Below are 23,089 nucleotides of genomic sequence, written 5' to 3'. Positions count from 1 at the left end.
GGCTCCATGTCCTTTTACTATATCTGACGGCCTTGGATGAGGATTATGTTACTATGGCGGAGGTTTCCCACATGCTAGTGAATGATTTTGTGCACTGTGAATATTGCTCACTCTCTCTCTGCCTCTGTCTTTCTCCTGAGTGGTAGGTCTTTGACTTCTCCTCCCTCCTCTGGCAGGACCAGAATTGTTTTAATTCGTCACATTAAACAGGAAACATACTATTGCTGACACATACAAGGCTGTTACACAATAGATGACTGGCATCTTACATGAAGGACACAACATAACAGGTCCTCTTATATGCAAGAGATGGGACGTATTGTGTGTTAGGAGACAAGTATAGGTTCAAAGCCAAAGATGTGTATGCATCTGGAGGAGACTTGTAAATAAGATTTACACTGTGAGCACTGCGGGGGCTGAAAACCCATCAAACCATAACTTATCATGTTCTTCTAATTAGCCTTTTCTACTGCGCATTGCAGTGTCCTCACCAGCAGTCAAAAATTACACCTCATTAATATTCCGCCATTGCTCAGACTACTTGCATAATTTTTCATAAGCATAATGTGACTTAACAACAGAAGATGTCTATTCACAACAGCGCAGCCTGCAAGATGCCTTGTTGTTGTTGTTAATAAACAGTCCCCTAAATATTGTCTCACAAGCATAATGTGATTTAACAATCAAAGGCACTGCTCTACAGCCGCTACGGCTCCATGTTGCAGGGCTGCAAACTCTCAGTTCCTACTTTGAAGTACCTCCTCAGGCAGAGGTGGGAAGTAACTGTTTACTCAAGAGTGTAACTTCATACAAAGGCCATACTATCAGCTTATCAAGAGTCAGGTAGCTGCCTGTTGTCTAGCCTGCACGCAGACTCACCACTACATTGTGCCCACACCATCTATCATTTGTGTGGGCGTTCCTCTGTGAGTATCTGATGTCCTGAAGTGCCTTTCACTGTATGTATTCCATAACGTTACACTATTGTATAACTGCTCCTGCACTGTATACTGTACTGCCTCAACATCCTGTTCCAAAAGGAAAAACATACAATTAAGTTAGATAAAGTTTCAGGAGGCTTTTAAGATCTAATGTCCTCTTACTCCAGACTCATCGCACTGTAACAGTGTTATATTTGCTTTTCTAAAAGTCAGTGGTACATGACTGTAGGCTTTTGCCTTTTTGGAAAGGGAAGACTCACTACTTGGTAGTAGGCACAGAGTCCCAGGGCTGTGTTGGAGGGCGTGCCCCATTCTTCCTGTGTGGACAGGTTAGGTGATTGGCCTCACAGCAGAAGACTGTGGAAGACAACAGCAAGGCAAACCAAAGTAGACAGCTGTTGAATAGTGTATCAAGGGAGCCAAACTACTTGCCAAGGCAGAGAGGGTTCTCTGAGATTACAATCCAAGAACTTCAAGTTGTCACATGACGCAATACGATACTGTCTGCAACAGTGACGTAAACAGTATCACTGTTAGCTCCGGACTCTCAGAAACAGACCTTGATGCTGTCTTTGAAACGGGTAGAAGACGACAGGATCATTTCGTCCTCCTGCAATTGCTCCTTTGGGCCCAACTTTCTATATTTGGGCGCCTGGATATACCATGCTCCCTCTACTGGCCTTCTTTTTTCAGTTATTTCCCAGTTTGTGTCTGGTGGTGTGACTGTTGTAGTAGACTTATCTCATACTTTGAATGCAACTTTTTGTATGGACTAAAGTGACTCCCCAGAGGATATTTTTCTGCTGAGTACTGGACTTTATTTTTGGACTCCTTGGACTGAGCAAAGGACTCATTATGATAATTTAGTAAATGAACTGTGGGAAGCTGAATTTGCACGACATCCAGATAAAGAACAGTTTCTCTGTGTTTTAATGCAATCAGTCAATGCGCTTTTGCTGGTTGTTAGATGACTGTTTCCATTTTGCTTTTAGCTACCTAAAAAATAGTCAGACCTGACTGTGATTGGCATCTTGACAGTAACAAACTGTTAGTGTGGGAGATGAGTGTACAGTGTTTCAAATGTTATACTGTGAAACATGGCACATTTTGAGTAGCCACGTTACTTATCAATTCATTTTTAAAGCCAAGAGAAACTACATTAATGCAGAATGAATATTTAAAATACCACAAATGAATTCATACAAATCAGCATATCTTCATACCAGTCGTTTAGTAGTTGATATTAGTACCAGTGATATTAAACAATTCTTGATACCCCCTTTGATACCACAGTAAAAACACAAAAGCAAAAGAATAAATCCTGTGGGCCTAAACATACACTCTGACATTGAATTCAGTTTTAAATTTTGTTATTGTTGTTGATCAGCCTCAAACACAAAGTACTATTCTATGTTGGCTTATGAGATTTTGTGGGCGAGGAAACATGTACAGCATACCACATAACATATATCTCTCCACTGCTGTTGTTGTTCAGTACTTGTACATCTAAGTTTTGACAGTTGGTCTTTGTGGTAGCCAGTGTTCCCCACCCTTCCTCCACTGTGATTGCATAGCTACACAAAAAGTGACAGTGTGAGTGACTATCGTCAACCAAACAAAAATGCCAAATGTGCAGCACTCAGCACAGATTGGATGCTCAGTGCTTCATTACACCACTAGCATATAGAGCATAGTGTGAAAAGGCAGTATTCCCATTCCAAAGAATTAGAAATCTATGCTGGCCTCAGGAAAAAAAAATCCTTTTCTTTTCAACAACTCGAGGCACTTGTTGTCTTCCAGGTGTTGCTGTTCTTCCATGCTCTCGCCCAAGCCACACTGCCTGTGTAAGCAGCATGTGACAGCTACCTTGCTGAACTGCTGCGGCTTGCACATTTGTGGTGTTTACACAGACAGCGTTGGTGCTGTGGCACTGTGTTTACACACTTTTAAGCCAATACTCCAGTTATTTATGGATTTATGTCAACAACACATTCATGCAAATATTTCCCAATAAAAAGTGTCTTGTCACTTAAAGGAATTCTGTCACAGACACATTGTCAAGAGGGTTTTATTTGAAACAGAAACAGGAAATTTCTTCATGTCTGTAACTGATCTAGACATTGAAATTGTCGTGAAAGGTGGTATAATGTCAATATGATTATCAGAGGACAATTTTCAAAGTCTATATTTGCTGAAAAATGCATGCATCACATGGAAGAAATAGGCAAGACTCCTATTCTGTAGATGTTCCTCAGCTAAGCAGTAGCTAAGCTGCACCTGAGCAGCACTGCTCATGCTGGCAGTGCGGCTGCTCTGACCTGTTAGCATGGGAACAGGAAAAAAAAAAAAAGGTTCTGCAACGCACACACACTGCTCACGCAGGCAGTGTGGCTAGGACAGCATTTAACAGCAGACTGAAATACTTATGAGTGTATATGCTGCTCCGTCAGATCTGGAAGAACTGCTTCCCTAGTACCCACACTACAGTACTGGAGAAAAATGAGTATCCTCAAGTTTTCAGAATTTTACAGTCCTCTTGGTACCAAAGTATCGGTTCTCGTGACATCTCTATTAAAGATACAGAATAATTAAAAAAAAAAAAACGTAACAGTTTTCTTTAAATCCATTTTATTTTCTTAAATTTGTTAAATCTACTCTTTAATATTATCCCTCTTTCAATGAATATCCCATGGACGTTCTCAATGTCTTACATATCGCTATTGAAGAAAAAAAACAAATTGGCTTGTAGCACAAAGCAGAAATGAGGCTCTACGAACAAAGCCGGAGAATTATTATCTGAAATAAGAGGCTCTTTGACAGGATCTCAGTAGAGGTCAGATGTCTTGGGTCTGAGGCGCTCCCTGCTGATTGGATTATTCTGCTATTCAAGCAGAAGCTCTGCTTGGCACACAAACGTAAAGTGAGAAAATTCAATGTGTAAGGCCAGATGAGATGCTAATAGAATAGAAGAATTGCCCCTCGGAAGAAATTCAAAGGGGAGGCAACGCATATAAGATATTTTGAGACTGAGGGCGAGGCCGATGTCTAATGCCATCTCAGCTCTGCTGCTGGAAGAGTCGGATGAGACTCAGAGGAAGATAATCACACAGCACGATCATCTTTTATGTAGGCAATCATAACAGCAATAATCCCTTCATATCCAAACAATCCCAGTGTCTGCATGCTTGTAGCTAGCCAGTCAGCCTGCACTAGCCGCTGACCAATGTCTCTGGAAAGCCCACATCTCCTTTGTCTCACTTGCTCTTCCACACACACCTGATCCTACTACAAAATGTAATCCTACCATAACTGATCCTACTGCACAAACCTGTGGTGATTTCTTCCGCACAGTGGCTACCTTTAATTAGCTGATGTTTGCAGAACCATATTCATAGCAAGAAAAGAAATTAGCCTGTCAATCACGGCACATTCCCAAGACTCTCCCATTTCCCTCTGCTGCTGATTAATGGCATGAAGTCAGTTTATCAATGTGCCATATGCGGAACGCAATTCATTACCCTCATCTCCAGGATTTGGCAAAAAGCATGTCCTGCCTCATTATTTGTGACTGTCCACAAGCGGAGGAGATATGGCATACACACAGTAATGGTGCTTGTTAGTATGCTAATGTAAATATCAGTTTAGCACACACCTACCTTTCCAAGTAACACTTTATAAGACAAGCAAGTATCCCCTCCAGGTTGACATGCATCATGGGAGAGGCACACCGAGAGGGGTGGCCATTAATCAAATCATCCACAACTAACAAGACAAACTTATTTTTCTTTCTCGATTAGCAAATATGAGCCTGGGGATTCACAGCTGGTTACATATGCAGTAACCCTAGGGTGACTTCATGCAAAGCTGCTTTGAATACATTGATCGTGCTACACTTATTTGCCAATCTGCTTATTATTTTGTGGCCTTGAAGAGACTTTCTCACTGATGATTTATGATTTATGACGTGCCCATGTAATATCTGCTGTGTGCATTTATCTTTTGATCATTACAATAAAGGGGATTCTCAGCAGGTACATGAGCTGCCAGGGTCGATCCTCCATTTTCAAATACATTTTTACAAATTGAAAAACACACATTCCCAAATCGTGGTAAGTTTATGAACTATAGTCAATCAAATGTCAATTCTAATTATGCTAAAATGTTCCATTGATTTAGTGAGGAAATCATTTTCTTAATTAGTTAACTGCACAAATGCTTCAAAGCTTTGGATCTGCAGATTGATAAGTTATGAGGAGCAGTGTGATTTTTTATTTCATATTAAGCTCAGCTGTCAGATTGCCTTTTGGATTCGATGCCACTCCATTCACTTCGTTTTATGACATGGGTGTTTAATGAACCTGGGCAGCTGTGTACTCTGCATAAATAACTCACAAGTGGTAGTGACACCAGAGTGCCTTCACACTGTATCATGCAGTGTTGCCATAGGTAACGTCACTTTATCTGGTTAACTGAGGCTTCAGTGACTCTTGGAGATAGGCGCTAAATAGCTTCTGTCTTTTATCCTTGTTTCTCTAACTTTATCTTGGCAGCTGTACGATGTCTTCTGAGGGAGAGCTCCCCGGTGAGGCCTTAGAAAGAAAATGAACAGAGAGGCACTCCATGGTAAAGAGCTGCAACAAGACCAAAGTGTTATACAGAAGGGGGGTGAAGTGGTGGCCCAAGGGTGCTGGGAAATTTTAGAACATTTATAGTACATATATCTTAACCATAAACCAGTTTGGCTGCTTGATGGAACACTACACGATTCTGACTTTTTTATAACGTTATCTATCCTTTTATACATTCATGGTATATGTTGCCTTCTGGCAACCACAGCATCTAGACTTGGACCGCCTTAGTAGCCGAATGGTTAAAGCACACACCAAGTCTTGCAACAGAATCTATCTGCAGGACGTTTGTTGCATGTCATACCCTCTCTCTTTCTCTCTCAACTCAGACCAAACTCTGATCAAACTGGACAGTGCTGATCAAATATAAACCAAGATTCCGTTACTGTATCGCCTGTTTCTTGCATACAATATTTTCAGAAACGTTTTAGTGCACTGTTTGGCGGTAATACAAGATTTTATAAACAGGAAGTGGGTGCCATACTGTTTTCTGCATTATGAAGGCTGAAGCTGAAAAAAACTCTGATCAAACCTTAACACTAGGCATTGCTGATCAAATATGAACCTTTCCTATTCCTTGCCTGTTTAACTGTAAGATGAGATTGTTTGTTATTAGCTGTCCGTCATATTGTTTCCTGTGTCAAAACAGACAAGCTCACATAACATCACCCATCAGTGGCAGCATTTATTGGTCTGGTGTGGTCCAGTGCATTCCGGTAGTTGTACCTCTCATGTCACAGCCCTTTTCCTCTGTCTGCTCTGGTCATATAGCGCCAATTTCAAAATTATTTGCATATTTCTACTGCATAGACAGCCCAGTTTCTGATAAGGCCATCTGTCCCGCAGTGAAATACTTCTTTATAGAAAACAGGTTTACGGGCAGGTTTGACTGAGTTTGATTTGTGGCTATCCGTCAAAGTGGTTGCAGCATCACTCAGTGCTCATCAGCTCCATCCTGACTCCCCCTCTTCTGCCCAAATTCTGATTTTCTTGTTCTATAAACTGCCAAGATGGCACAGAGAAATAAGTATAAGCTAGGCATTAAATATATAGAAACCAATAGGATGACCAGAGGTCACAGTCTGTCTGGAACAGTCCTGCTTTTTGACTATCCGCCCTGCATGGAACAAAGTGTCCCGCATTGCAATAAACACATGCTTTATAAATAAGAAATGTGAGATTTATTTGTCCATGAATCATTAATTCCTAATATGCTGTGCAAACATCAGCCCATGGCCTTCTCTGCTCTGAATGTGTCCTCTGCCAGCAGAGAGAGTTTCTATGGTTACAGGGACTCTTTTATGTTCACATGTGCACCTGTGCAGCATTGTCTGGGCTTGCAAAAACTGAGGTGTGAAGACAGGACACGTGTCACATGATATTGGGTAATAAGCTTTACATGCACGCTTGTGTGTTGCAGGGTGAGAGTGGGTGGCTCCATATGTGTGCAACATTCTTATCTTTAACATAAAGCACACACTGATCTAGTGTTGGTTTACATAAGTAGACACAGATGATCAAAATGTGGTTAGGACAGAGTAGTCTGGTAACTCATATTTTACACAACATCCAAATACTGACAAGCCTTAAAGTAGAGTGTATCATGTAGGCTAGTTTTTACAGTTGCACAGAGCGGCAGGTTGTTGTGGTGAAATAAAAACAGGAAGCTGTTTGATGCTGTTTTACAACACTTATCAGTCTAATTTTCTCTCTTGTCTGAAACGTCTGACATTTGATCAACTAGTGGCTCACATTGAGAAAATGTTCCATTATAAAAGGGAATGTGTAAATGTGGTCAAAATAAATAATAAAAATTAGATGGTATTTTGTTGATCTCATACACTGGAGTCACAGACTTCAATTAACACTGAATTTTTGAATATCAAAGACAGAAAAGATATGATTAGATTACAGACAACTATGATTCATTTTCTGTTAGTTCATTGCTATTTACAATTCACAGACACAACATTTATCAGTGCATTTATGAATATTTACGCATGTTTCCCTCAGCGTAGGTTTGGATATTTACTGAATGTGTTGAGCATCTGTGGAATTCTGTTTTCTTGAGTTTTACCATAAATTTAGGATTGGCTCTTAAAAGGTAACATGATTTCCTGCATTGAATTATTTTGGAAATATCACAGACATTATTTGAAAATGATTCTCAAATTATATGTATTTATTTACACACAGTCTGTAGATGGAACATGAACACATGCAGTTCTTGACCATTTGATAATTTCGCAATGCCATTGCCATACAGACAACTCAATCATTTGTATTTAACAGTTTTTAGAAGCTTAGATCAGAAGGACATATAGATACAGTCAAACACACAACATCAGGAAGTCATGTCAGCCCATATATAACCCATATCAGTGAATCCGATTTATTTTCTTCAATAAGAGATACAAGTGGAAGAACCATGTGGGAAATCACATCAAATTACAGTTTAGTCTACAGACTAATAGCAGTATATGTTCAGATCCTGGTTCTATTACCATTATGGAATTGCAGATTGTGATCTCTTGTGAATTCAGTGTCGGCAGCTATTGCTTCTTATTTAATTTGCATGTCAAATGAATCAGTAGTGTGTCGTCGTCCCCCCCCCCCCCCATTTACCAGTCTATTACTGTAACAGCTATTGAGTGGATTGACACACATCTGCACTCCTTCTGCCTGCACACACGCCGTCTTACTATAATGCAGCGACGACTAATGAAAGATTCTCAGTGTACAGTAATTAGAGCCCCAATGTATTGTAGGGAAGTCTTTTATGTATACGACACACAAAAACGAATGATTCTTGACATTCATGTGACGAACGAGCTGACAGGACTCAAAGATGTTATCGGTGGATGGATGAGAAAATGGAGGCAGCCATTGTTCTTTAATGTTTAGTGTATTGAGTGGGAGACATATACCACATCTTTGAGTGTGTGAGCGTGTGTCTACATTTGAGTATTCGTGTCTTGTTTTCAATTAGATGGTGGTTATGCTTGTGGGCATCACATGCACAGTGCCGTATGTGTGGTCAGTCAGAAGCTGTTCGCGTTTGCTTTTTACTTGCAAAGCAGTTCACTTCTGCTTTTACGATGATGAAATGAGGTCTCTACAGAAGCAGAGCAAGAACATGATGGTGATAAATTTATCATCAAACGGGGTTTAGCGCTGGGCGGAATAAACATGAAGCACATTATCTCATGATGAAGATGTTGGGTCGACTGTCCGTGAATACTGAGAGCTTTTTTTATTCTGAACAGAGATTTGGAGCACTGGCTAGTGATTAAGTTGCAAATCGAAAGGAGTCAGCATGGGTGCAAACTGCCGGGAGGATAATAGCCTGTTGTTTTCAGGGGGTCAGGGGAAACTAATTATACAAACTCTACTTTTATATTACTACTCGCTCTTTTTCAGTTCTACTCAAGAGAAAAGCATTTTTAATTTATTTTTTTATTTGTTAACTTCCAAAATGTTGGGCATGGTGCCATCTGGAGAGAAATTATGTGGGGAGAAGTGTCAAGTATAATTCATGGCAGCATGTTGTGGGTGTGAGAACGCTGGGAAAAGGACTTGATTCATCAAACTCCAAATGATGTGCCTTTTTCTTTACAGCAAGACAGCAGAGCAGCATTGCTATGTGCCTTGTTACTACTGCCCTTGGTGAACTTGAAGTAGCCTTTTTTTTTCTTCTTTTTTTTTTTTTATTTTCTGTCTGGAGTTCAGTCCAGAAGCCTCATATTTGGAGATGAGAGTGTTTTTTAATTGGGATCTTGCACCATTACTTTAAAGGAATATTTTACCACAGAATCATCATTTGTATATGTTAGTGTCCTGTTGAATTATGGCAAACATGATGAATTGTAAAAAGCTTAGTATTTAAAACACTTAGGCATAACCAAACTCAGACAGAGATGAAAAGTGCGCCTGGGCAACTCAGTTGAATATATGAGCAGAGTTCGTGCAATTGCCCATGTGCGCTACTCACATGCTCAAGTGTTTTAAATTGTACAGTTTTAGCAAGAATGTGTTTACTGAGTACTGAGCGATGGAATAAATGAGACTCAGATTATGCTGCATAAATTGTGCGAGAGTTTGTAAACCAATGTTTTTGACCTAGTTTTGCTGCTGTTAAACACGGCCACCTTTTACTTCAATTCATCAAGAACATATTTGGATTCTTTGTTCACTGTTGAGGCACATGAGAAAAATAAAGTTTTTTTCAAGACTTTAACGTAACGGGCTGAGTAATGATATACAAATTGTCATTTTGTGGGTGAAGCATTCCTTTAATGCTGCCATAGAAAACGACCTGCCACTCTGCTTGTCTCGCTGCTAGTAGCAGACCTTGAAGTCATTATCCAGCTTCAGTATTAAAAAGTCCCCTGAGTTGAGACACTATGTTACACAGATAGCCCCCATGTCACAGAGCTTATATAAGGCTTGTATCAACTAAGAGATACACATGAATGGTGCCTGCAGAGCCAACAAGCTGCCAAAGATTTTACAGCCACTGCTTGGAGCCCCATTAAAATAACACTCTGAACCCGGCTATAACTCACACTGCTGGAACATCTCCACATTGACCCATTGCTGCTTTGATTGGGCTTTTCTGTCAAAAGGTCCGTCATCACCGTAGGGGAGGTTTATGAGGCACAGCCAGAAGCTGTGTTTATTTTATGACAGGCATTTCAAATAAAAAAAAAAAAGAGGAAGAAGAAAACACAAGCAATATCATTAATTCCACCACATGGCCATAAAATGTTGTCTGCTGTTCTATGTTGTTGAAGCTCTCCTTGATAGCTCAGCATTGCTTGTTTGACGCAACCCATTTCATTCAGGCAAACTTCTTTATGCTCTGCTGGACCTTATTACACCACTGGCTACTTGCTGCATGTCCACTACAGAAGCATGTGTGCCATATGTTGTGGGGAAAAAAGGATGTTGAGTGTGTAATTACAGCTTGTACAGTCTTGTGTTTGTTTGTGTACTGGATAACTGACTCATTGGAATGGTCTGCCATTATGCCTGAGCATCAGTGTCATGGAGATATGCTTATTAATATGCATAATAGTAGGGGAATCTGTAATTATGCTGACTCTTATTGTAAGTGGGTGTGCTGTTTTTCTTCTGGAGAGTATAAATACATCTTTGCTGTGTTTTCAGCAGTAGAAGTTATACATATCTGGTAAAGTCTTATGTATTACTGGCAACTTGTGAACATCAAGTCTGTTTTTTATCTTTATATCTCATTATTTCCTCTTCCAGCTTGTTATGATGTGCAACCTGCCAGTCTGTTGGAAATGCTTTCTTAGATTTTGCTGAAAAGCTATTCTACCATGCCGGACCAAACTGATAACACAAGGTAGATTATATGACTACTGCTTGCAAGAGTAGCAATGTTTTTCCTTTATTCCTTCTCTTGTAGTTGCTCTTATTTTTCTTGCTTATTTACCCTGCTGTAAAAGCTGTCAAAACTTCTTTCGTGATGCTTTATGAATGAGAAAATTCATGCAGCGCCTCTCCAGAGAGAAATCTGCATAATAATCTTCATGAGCAATGTTGAAGATTAACTCCTCCAATGAATCTGCATGATTCCACATCACCTGTATTATGTTTTTCTTACAATAAATACTGATTATCTGAATGGGTGTGTTGTCAAGGCAACAAACTCCGGACAAACAGCAGAGTTGTGCCGGTTTCCTGTGGATAAAGTTGTGGTTTAATTAAGATGTATCTGGAGTGCACTGGTGCACAGGAGGAACTGGTAGATCAGTCAGTCTGTTCAGCAGCATAGAGGTGGCAGTGTCTTAGCTCCTCGTATCAACAAACTTGATTCAGTGCCTGAGTACAATCTCAAGGTTTCTCTCAGTGTCGTCTCTGTTACTAGAGAAGAATTGTTGGCCTCCTTTTTAAACTGAGTACCAACCTTGAATCTGCAAAAGGCCCAGTCTTTATCAGTGGAGGGCTTCTGAACATGGCTTGCTTGTTTGTTAATTAATTTATCAATGTAGTCTGTCAGCTTTCTTATTTATCCAGACAGACGTGCAAAACATGCATACTCTAACTCCCCTTTGGTGGAATAAGTGCCGGATTCAGTCTTCTGCTGTTAACCCCTGACAGATACAGATCGCATATTAATGCTAGATGTCAATGAGATGGTAGTCACTGTTCTTAAAGCCTTTTGAGTAATGGATCCATGAAGCTACACAATACATACATACATACAAATTGTAGGATTAGTTCACCCTGAAATCAAATGTACATATATTTTCTCTTACCTGTTAGTGCTATTTATCAGTGTAGATGGTTTACTGTGAGTTGCAGAGTGTTGGAGAGATCGGCCATAGAGATGTGTGCTGTCATTTGAATATTATAGAACTAGATGGCACTCAGTTTGTGGTGCTCAAATCGCCAAAAAAAAAATACATTTGAAAAACTCATCAGCAGCATCTCTTTCCAGAAGCCATGACCCAGTTACTCAAGATAATCCACAGACCTTGTTGTAACCAGTTTCATGTAGAAATTATTTTCTTTCTACCAAACTACACCCGCCAACCATATCAGCACACAGAAGGAATGCTGCTGCTAGCTCACCACTTAGCTAGCTAATGTTAGCTACAGCTCAGCCAAGGAGGACATGTTTAATGTTTACACCTCATGTTGTCCCGAGCTTGTACATGAGTAGTTGGGCTGTTTTGAAGCTTTGAAGCTTCATTAAGAAATATTCACGATTAATCAAAGCTTCAAGGGGCCCTAAAATAACTTGAAAATTAGCCACTTTGTTAGCATGCAAGTTGCAGTAACATTAGCCATAATAGTTGGGAAAAAGAATACTTTGTGAAGCTGTGACATACAGTTTTCAGGTGAGTTGCTTTGCTGGTTGTAGATTTGTGATATGCCAGTTTCTTTTGGCATACCTTGCAATCTATTTTTTAAGAGTCATCTAAATTTTGAAACTATTCCTGACGCTTACTTTTTTTGACAACTCACTAGCATATCTGTAAGCCTGTCACGGGAAGTCAGACTGTCGGAGTCACAGAACTAGGCCTATCACTGCGTCGCTTGAGAATAACTAATAATTAATGTTGATGCATAATGATTTATGTCGGGTTACTATTTCTTAAATCATGTGCTATTTGGGATTTTTGAAGCAATGATATAGAAAAGCGACGCCATGGCAACAATCAAAGCCTCGAAGCATTTGGGTCAGCCCTAATGAGCAGATGTACTCGCCATTCTGCACGGTGATTCTGTTGCCATGTGTAGTTTGGTAGAAAGAAAATACTTCCTTTATGAAACTGCTCACAACAAGGTCTGTGGATCATTTTAGGCTGATATCTTCAACACGACTTACACCAAAATAATCTACATTGATTATTAGCACCACAGGTAAGAGGAAAAATATGTATTATGTATATATGTAATATGTATATATGTATATATGTATTATTGGCGAACCGTCCCTTTAACCAATTCTAAATAAGCTATTCAGTCGTATTTGAATTCTGATTACTGTGATGTTTTTTTTTTCCATTAAATGAAATGGGTTATGGTCACCATCATTTGCAGCTTCATTATTATAAATCTATTCATATAGTTATTGCCAAGCCCTGTGCATTACTATAATCACACTCACACTGCTCTCCTCTGTATCACAGTGGCAAAAATAAGACATTAGAAGCCTGGCAGTTGTATTAAAGTACATTAGGCAGATTTATTGTTCTCTATAAGAATGCTTATTTGAACCAAACATCCATTTCACATTTCCAATGAGTCATGCTCGATTAAATTCAATGTGTTGAAGATGGAAGAGAGTATTATTAAGCCAAGCGCTGGGTATGTGAATTAATTAAAGTCCTACTTTTTAATTCAATATAAATGTCAAGCTCTGTGTGTGGCAGGATATTGAAATCAATCAGGCTTTAATATAACGGGATCCTCTGCCTGTGACAGGGATCAGCACATCTGCGTCACATGTTGGCTGCTCGTGCATGAGAGTGGGAGGAGGTCTGAAGGCTCAGACTGTCTGTCCTCTGATCTAACGCCATGTTCCCATGTGTTTGACACCACGGCAGAAGCGCAGCATTGAAAAATAGCTCCCTATCATCCTTAAGAACAGTGAATCACTCCCGGAAAACTGGATTTGTTGTGGCTACTTAACACTCTGTTGTCATTGTCGATAGGAATATATTTCCTTTAGCGTTCTGCCCCATTTGACAGAAATTCATTGGTATGAAAGTGACAGCTAATCCTCAGTTTTATATGTACCTTTGTGACAGCTTTATGAGGTCTATAGCACAAACGGGTTCACTAGGGCAAAAACACTCGTGAATTTCTCCGCACACATTTTGTTTCTAGTTTTTTAGGAGCATAACTTTAAATTACAGTCTCCTCACTGCCACTCAGAAAGTAGACTTTATATCAGGGCAGGAAAAAAATTTTATCAGCATGAAAAATTTCAGTGCAATAACAAATGTGAGCGCAACACAAGGCTAGTCATGGGCAAATGCGCCATACATGCATCATATCACACAACGAAACTGCATAGAAATGCATCCATGTTTGGACACTGAATTCAAACATCAAGCCTGGCATAATGTTAGCAGTGTCAGCATTTACATATATACGGCTGCCTGCAGTAAGAGCAGACTAAAAAACATGAGAATTCATTTCTTTGTGAAGGTAATGGGAATGAACAGGGATTGGCAACACAGCTGAGCTGAGTGTCTGTATGATCCTGCTGTTTGGACTTATGTTAAACAGCTTAATTCAAGAACCAGGGAGAGATAGATGGAGTTTGATTTTGTTTATTAATTTCCATTAGTAAACACACAACAGTAAATCTAAAAGGAATTTAGACACTGCTGTTATATAGTTGTATTAACGGTAGCGCTGACAGTGTGACTGTAATGTGTACATGCTGATAACTAACTACCCTGTCCTTTAATCTCTTCTGCTTCGGGCCAAATCATTATCAGTTGGTCCAGTTGCAAAGTTGCAGGTAGTAATCATAAACCAATTTATATTTTAATGAGCATGACATTAGATGGAAGTGTTGAATGGGCCGTGCTCAATGATGCTAAGCAGAGGCAGGGAGGGAAGTTTTGAGTCTTATTAAAGGAAGTAGAAAACCAGCTGACTATGATTTGTGGTAATTGGCAAGGCGTTCTGCTTGAGTGCGCATACACAGCCCATTCAGTCACACTGTGTGGCTTCAATTCAAAAAGCAGCAAAAAAAGCATAATTATGTTTATTACTTTTCCCACCACAAAGTGAGTGCAATTGATCCCAACTGGATGGCTTCAGTCTCTCACAAGATATGACACTCGGTAATATAACACCTAATTATTTTTGCTGACTGATCTGAAGCCTTGCAACATTCACATAATGAGCTGCACTTCTGCCCTCCCTGGCTGAATTGTTAGGCTTCCCTGCAGTTACAGTACAGTGGTAAAAATCGGAGCCTATATAAAAGTTATGATCCCCCGGAAACAATATTACTGAAAGCTACAGCATGACCAGCAAAACTTGACATTTTTGCCGTGTTGACACAGCCACCCACGGGAGACAGAAGAGAAAGGTGGTAGAACATGGTGTCACCTGGAGTCAATAATAAAGAGCAAAAAGTGATATAAATCTACATTCTACCACTTTCCCAAAAGTGATAGAAACTCCTAAAGTCCTCCCACATGTTTTAAACTATTTGCCTGATTCGACCTGTTCTCGGGCTGTGTCAGCATCTACAGACTAGAGATGTAACAAAATTTTATTTCCATTGGCAATTATTTTCTTGATAAATCGATTGGTTGTTTGGTCTATAAAATGTCACAAAATGGTAAAATATGTCGATTAGTGTTTCCCAAAGCCTTAAATGACATCCTCAAATGTCTTGTTTTGTCCACAACCCAAAGATATTCTAAAAAGACTATTGTTTAAAAGGCTAGGAAAATGATCACAATCTCCTCCCATGCCAAGTATTCAGATTATGAACTGCTCCCATCAAGTAGGCGCTAATACAGGAGGAGATAGGATAAGTATGAATAGGTATAAGAACTCATTGCTGCTGAGTTGTGTTGTGTGTTTCGGAATGCACTTTATGTCTGCACTTGTCTGTGCTCTGCACTTTACATCTGTATCTGCACTATGCATGTTTTTTATGTGGCAGCCTTTATGTCCAAGACAAATTCTCCTTGGGACATCTTGAAATTTCAAACTTAATTTTACTGTTATAGAGGAGTAAAGAAGCCATCAATTATTTACATTTAAGAATCATAAGATAATATTAAATATTGTAATTAGGCATGCACTGTTCCAACTCGCCAGACAAGTAACTACCCCGATACTACCCTAGAAAATGAAGAAGTAAGAAAGAAATAAGAAATAACCCAGAAGTGACCTAACCCTATTAAATGCAGTTTCTTCATCTTGCGTCTGCTATAATTTACATCTATACGATCATGACCAGCCAATAACACAGTGTGTAGTGTTATTAATAATTTATTACTTATCACAATGAGTTATAAGATTTATATGTTTGGTATGCAGACTCTATCTGCAATGGAACCAGCAACGATGGCTGTCAAATAAATGTAGGGGTGTAAAACACATAATATTTACCTCCCAACTGCAGTGGCGTATATAGTTCATAAAATTGAAAGTATCAAATAAAGTTTAAGTGCTTTAAAAGTGTATTTAAGTACAGTGCATGAATAAAAGTACTTGATTTCTGAGCGCAATGGATATTTGCAGGGGAGAAAAGAAGCCAAGGGGCTTATACAAAGTCTGTCCTTATATAAAACGATTCAGGCAAGTGTGATTAAACTGTAAAAGGTAGCTATGAAAAGCTATACAGTAGTCAAATTTGACATGTCAAAGCAAAAAGGCACATGTGTAATTATTTACATGAATGATGGCTGCGTTATGTTTTGGTGTGAAAGTTTCAGGGCTCTGGTATTGTGCGTGCTGGCTCACTGGGACACATGAATGGAGCAGAGCCATTGTTAATATCACCAGTTAAGCCTGTGCTTCTCCTGCTATGACAAGTCAAAATGTCTGCTGTGCAAAAGGTCTGTTCATCCTGAGCACAGGTCTAATCAGCCAGACTGATCTGAAAACACCTGCGTTAGGCATCAGGTTACAGCTTCATTTTCCAGCAGGTGCAACAAGAGTTTTCCCTGCAGGCTTTTCAAACTGTGAGCACAGCAAGTGAGTCCAGCAACATGGATACAACAAAACAAAACAAACCAGTCATTTGAGCAGTATATTAGCCAGGTGTGTGTCCGTTGGGTCTACAAGTTCATCACATCTTACGCGAATCCACTTCCCCCACCTCAGACAATTTTACCTTTTGCACAGTAAGATGAGTGTGCCAGATTAATTGTGTTGAGCATAAACTGCAGCTGAGTCGGCTCTAATTAATTAACACGATGCTGTCTTCAGTGCCTGTGAGAAATATCAGAATTAGTTGAAATTACTTGGTGGTGATAGTTAGAATTAGTGTGTGTAGAGTGTGTGTCAGCAACACAAATAATTGGAAATGGGGATGGTCAAGTTTGCTAATCCCCAGATTGTTGAGATGAGTCATTAACAGGCAGAACGTGTGCAAACTTTAACAACAGATGATAAAAGTGACATTTGGAATTCAACAGTATAACCCAATACATAAAATCACATAAGGCCCCTCTTTTCTACCTCTACTTTTACTGCTATTTCTTATGCTTATGACATAGGAAGCCAATAATGACTTATATATAATGAACTATATTTATATATATGTAAGGCTTTCATAGAGCGATTGGGAAAGTTAAACGTGGAATTCACCATCGATATGATAGCGATTATTTCTCTTCCATCACTAACAGCCATCTCAAAGCAATGGTTGCCTAAGCTATCTTACCACAAACATGTACTCCTTCTAAAAGATGAGTTAACAATTCTGACAACTCACAAACACATTAAACACAGTTGGTTAGAGTGAATAAATGTGATGTGTCCAAGCTAATGCGCCACTCGTCTGCCTTAATGACACAGTTTACACATTTTTATAACTGCTAATTTATTGATTCAGAGTTCTACTGTGTGAAACACAACACCAAATTTAGCAGAAGACCTCAGTAATATCAGGGATAAAAATAAGTCATGAAATAAATAATAGTTCAAGATATGCTGCTGAGTTTATTTTAGAATGGGCAATTTTCTAATATAAATTGAGAGTGCAGTCAGGCAGGAAAAAGCAGGGATATCATGTACTGACGGTGAGTGACAGACCTGTCATTGTAGTTGTCATTCTCTCCTGCAAATTCTGATTTATTATTTCACTGTTCTCAAAACTCTTTTTTAAAAATTATTTGTCATGTCAATCCGAGCATTTGAAAATGGGAAATGCAGGACAAATAACATCCTGTATGATTCAGTAAGAGACAGTTTATTTTATTTTTCAAAACAAGGCAATCTGGTATTAACATTATACAGTATGGGTGGCAACCTAATCCTCTATAGGTACAGTACGCGATGGAAACTGTGCCACTGCTCACAAGAACAATCCCTTTTGTTCTGGGTCCATGTTCAACATTGTTGTGGAAGCCACAATTTAACCTTAGCTGAATACAGTGTCTTTAAAAGACAAAGCAGTATTTGCTTAATCGAAGGTGCAATACTTTCCACAAGAACTGTCGTTGGTGGTTAGCCACCAACATTAGCCCCTGGACTAACAGTCAGTGCGACTAACTACCTCACTGCTACTTCTGCTATCTCACTAGAAGTTGCACCCATAATCATTTCTACAGCAGCGCCCTCAGGAATGAGTTGGATAGATTTTGTTTCCTCCATTCTCAAATTTGCTCCTGCACCTCTAAGCAGAGGTGTCAGCGCTACAACCAGGCACTTAAGCTCATTGACACAATTACAGCTATGTTGAGCAACACTTGAGGCAGCTCTATGAATAAACCTCACCAGAAAAGAAAAAAAAGCATGTCAATATTTTGCAGAAGAGTAATGGTGTCAGAGAGCTGGAGGATCAATGGGAACTTCAGCCTTAATACATTTACCTTGTTAAAAGTGAACATTACATTACCAGTCAACGTGTTGTAGTTAAAATGAATTATACAAAAAACCTCAAGCATGTGAATTTTTGCATTTATATAATTACAGAGCACGATCCTCCTATTAAACCTGAATATATCACTATAGGCTATTATGCTAATTTCCACCCAGGTCTGCGGGTGGGAATTTGCTGTGTAGCATAACATTTGCAATTTGATGGACACCTTTATTCCAAATGCCTCACAGTAACATCGCCGCATACTATATACTCTGCCGTACAGGTTCGCATTTCAATTTAGTTTTGCAACTCTGTGACTGACAGCTTATCTGACACCATCTGAATTGTCAGTCCCTCCTGCACTGCTGCTAGCAGTTCAAAGCAAACATTAATAAGCATTTGCAAATGGTATTTGAGCCAGCTCTGATCTGTTTAAATAAGACAGGAAATCCATTGCTACAATGCTTATATCTATAAGGTTTAAGACAAACCTGCATCAATTGAGGGCATTTATTGAATATAGGTGGCCTGTTTTGCCTCATCACTAATTAAAAAGATAATATGTGGGGGCATTTGCAGCCTGACTGTGATTTAAAGTGTGAAAGCTTGGTCAGATGATTTTCCCATACATGCTATAACGTAGTTTATCTTGTAGAATTCCCACCAATCACAACATTTCTGAAGTACAGTATCATGGCCTCAGGTGTATTTAAGGAATAGGTGACATAAGGCAAAGTTTTGAGGGGGTCAGCAAATGTTGGAGGAATTTAGCTGGTGTGTTTCTCCAAATTAAAACATTTATTTATTGATATTTTTCATTCTGACTCTTTCAATTTTGTGTGGCCTCTTCTGCACAGCAAGCCAAAAATATTAAAACCAGTGGTAGACAAATAAGGGACAAACCAGGTTGTTATTGCTCTGTTGTTGTTTTTTTTAGATTTTACATAAAAGTGGGAATATGATGGTTATAAACACATACAGCAGGTTATTAAAGGCAATTCTAATGAGCAACAGCACCCACTGTATTTTCTCAGCAGTGTTACTTTAATAGCATTAGACAATGCTCTTGCCTGAAAACATTCTAAATATAGTTTTTACCCTTCAGCTTTGCCCCTTGTTGCAGAGAGACTTCACAGTACATCCTTGCCAAAAAACTTTAAAGGATAGTTCTATTTAAAAGATACTAATAGAAGAAGTTCATTATAGAAACAACCACTATCATGTGCATAATATTTCATGGAAGAATATGTATGGGTAAGAGCCGTGGTTTGTGGTGCGGCCACCACCAGTGATTTTCATAATTTAAACAAGCCAGGCCATATTAAATATAGATTAATTGCCAAGGTGAACACGTAATTCAATAAAATATAATTTCCCTAATGTTTTATTTAATACAGCTGTATAATTAATTAAATCACCAGCAATTTATTACGAAGCAGCAACACAGGCTGTCGAGACTAAATAGGATAATGACATGAAAGCTGTACTAAAACAATGGCCTAGATTAATTTCATTCTTATTAAACTGACACTTTTCAATCTACCATGTTTTCACCTTTTCTGCATGACCTGGTAGAACGAGCAATCGGACTAATTGAATTGACTTCTCGATCATTTATATTTTCTCTCACGTCATCTGGTAATCCCAACGCCCTCTCAATGTTCCCACAATGATTTTGGTCTGTGTTGCCTTGGGCGAGGTTTCCAAGCCAAGCCGTATAGTCATGCTGAAGGAAGCTGGGGGCCAAGGGCCAAGAGCAGTCCTCGCTAAAGCCCCGGGGCTGATGGCTGTGGGCAAGAGCAGAAAAGACACAGGTCGACAGAAGGCCACAGGGCTCGGGTCTTGCATTTATTAGCAAATAGGGAGGTGAGAAATTGCTTTCAGGGAGGAAAAATAGTCTGCAGGGATTGTCTTGAGATTGTCTTGAATGGGCCCCAGAGATTTCTCTGTTTCATGGTGAGCGAGGTTAAGCTGCTCCTCGCCTTCTACTGCGTCCAGCTGCCTGACACTGAGAGCGCTGTGCATACTGTATGTCCTGTGTACAGTGTTTTTAATGCATTTTTCGTGTTCCTCTGAAACTGGGCTTTCTTGACTTACACACACAGACAGAGAGAGAAAGTGAGAGAAGCACACACACCGGCACACGTATACGAGCTCAGAAGGAGAAATGTAGTGCTAGTGATGGAGTACTATGTGCAGCACAGCACTGCAGACTGTAGTGTACTTGTAGTGGCTTTGCAAAGTTATGGTAGAAAGATTTTGTAGATTACGATTGTTCACAGTGGAAAACAATTCGCACCCATACTGTAACTTCATGTTAAGATTTAGTGGTAATGCTTAAAGGAATAGTTCGAAATTTTGTGAAATACCCTATTTCACTTTTTGGTAGAGAGTTGGGCCAGTTTATACAGTAGTTTCCACGTTTGCATGTCCATGAGGGTCTGTTTTGGTAGATAGGACGTAAATGTCATCACGCTCCCCTATGCAGAAATGCAGCCCATATTTTGTGACCACACGGATTGTGTGCAAAGCAAGCACACCGACTGCACATGCGCCAATCTCTTGTTCCAAACTACAGACCAGCCTAAAACACTACAGTCACGCCAGCCGCAGATTGCCTCACCACGCTTGTTTTATGTTGGATATTAGACAGACATTCACTCCAGAGTCAGCTCTTCTCAGTTTCACTGTCATCCAATGTTGGCAATAGGACAATGAGCTCACCACCCAGCCCTCCGGTTTATTGCCGGGGGCTGACACAGACCCTCAGTTGAACTACGAATAAATCTGTGTGCGTCTGCATGACCACAGCTGTCCATGGACGTACAATGCAGAAAGTATGTACAAGCCTTTAGATTGGAAGATTGATACCACTCTCATATCTGTCCGTTACATATACGGCTACAGCCAGAAGCTGGTTAGCTTAGCTTAGCACAAAGACTGGAAACAGGGGCAAACAGCTAACCCAGCTCTGTCCAAAGGTGACAAAGTCTGCCTACTGGCCACACTAAAGTTCACATGAGACGTTCTGGAAGGTGGACTTTGCTACCATTTGATACCTGTTTCCCTCTGTTTTGAGTCTTTGTGCTAAGCTAAGCTAACCCTCCAGTTACATATTTACCACAAAGATGTTAGAGTGGTATCAATTTTCTTACCTAGCTGTCTGCAATGTCTGTTTCTTTAAAATTCCAACTTTACTCCTCCTGTCATCCATCATACATCTCTCCTTAATGGAAAAAAACAAATATAAAGCAAATGCCAGCATTACAAACTATATTCGTTCCCTGGACTATATTCGTTCAGAAGTAATCTGAACAGATTTCAGCTATCGCATAGGATCAAATCCTGAAAATGGGTTGTTCAAAAGGAAAAAAAAAACTCTGAAATCAGATTAGATCATATAATCTAGTCTTAGTTTTGATCTGGATCAAGCCCCACAGTATGTGTTATTCAAAATTTTTGGTAGGATTGGAATAATTTGATGTTTTCAGTCAGATTTCAGGAACAAATGTAAACATCTTTTAAACTGGTCAAATATATATATTTATTTGCATTCTGCACTTGATTTGTTGAACACTTACTGTGATAAAGTAAATAAAGTAGACAATAGGCCATGAAGTCTTTTAGTAAAGTAAGAAACTAATAATAATAATAATCATCATCATCATCATCATCATCATAAAAGATGTTGTCTCCATAAATAATCCCCCAAATAGCAGTCAAAATCAAACAAAAATTTGTTTTGTTCTCTCTGGCGGCACCTATGGTGATAAATTGTAATTGCAATGTGTTGCAGACTGCCTACATTATGATATGTAGGTGGTTATCTGGATTTGGTAATCTTGAAAAGTTTGTAACTGGATCAGGGTGATCCAATCCAGTGTAACTTAAAAAAGAATAAAATAAGAAAATAAAAAAACAGTACAGAAGTAAGATGGGTGAGCTGATCCTGGAAAGCAAAACATGGGATTTCCAAATCTGGATCATTCTTATCCAGATAACATGTTTTGAACTCAGTTTGCTACATTTCTTACACACAATAATTTAAGACTGACTGATGTGTGTAATTTGTGACTAACTTTGTTTCCTCTTTGTTCCCCTTCCCTATCTCTCTTTGTGTGCGGCCATGCAATCATCTGTTTATGCTGATGGCTGACAGGTAAGCACCATCTCTATTTTTACTATCACTTTCAACTGAACATAATGTAGCAATGTCTAAATCAACAAGACTGGAGCTTCACAAGCCTTGAAGGGCTCATGTTAAGTAAATTCCACACCTCATTAATCCAGCAGTTGAGCTCGTGTTTTGGAAATTTTCCCACACAGTCACACAGGCATCACTCAAAAGTAATGCAGAGCTAAGACTGGCCAGGAGTACATAGTAGTCCTAAACAGTCCCGCATTGTTTCCTCTAAGTTAAGCAATGCAAGTATTAGTGAAGCTCTTCCTCACACAAGAGCTTTATGATTTGGGTG

General features: G+C 39.4%; 1 protein-coding gene across 3 annotated transcripts in view; it reads left to right on the top strand.

Moving 5' to 3' along the window:
- chst8 (carbohydrate (N-acetylgalactosamine 4-0) sulfotransferase 8) overlaps nucleotides 1-23,089 on the top strand; it is a 210,049-nt gene that overhangs the window by 104,932 nt on the left and 82,028 nt on the right. The gene's annotated exons all lie outside the window — the stretch shown is intronic.

Source organism: Epinephelus lanceolatus, chromosome 2 (assembly GCF_041903045.1).
Source record: "Epinephelus lanceolatus isolate andai-2023 chromosome 2, ASM4190304v1, whole genome shotgun sequence".
Classification (NCBI taxonomy): Eukaryota; Metazoa; Chordata; class Actinopteri; order Perciformes; family Serranidae; genus Epinephelus; species Epinephelus lanceolatus.
Note: the sequence above shows the minus strand (reverse complement) of the source record. Positions and strands in the feature narration are given on the sequence as shown.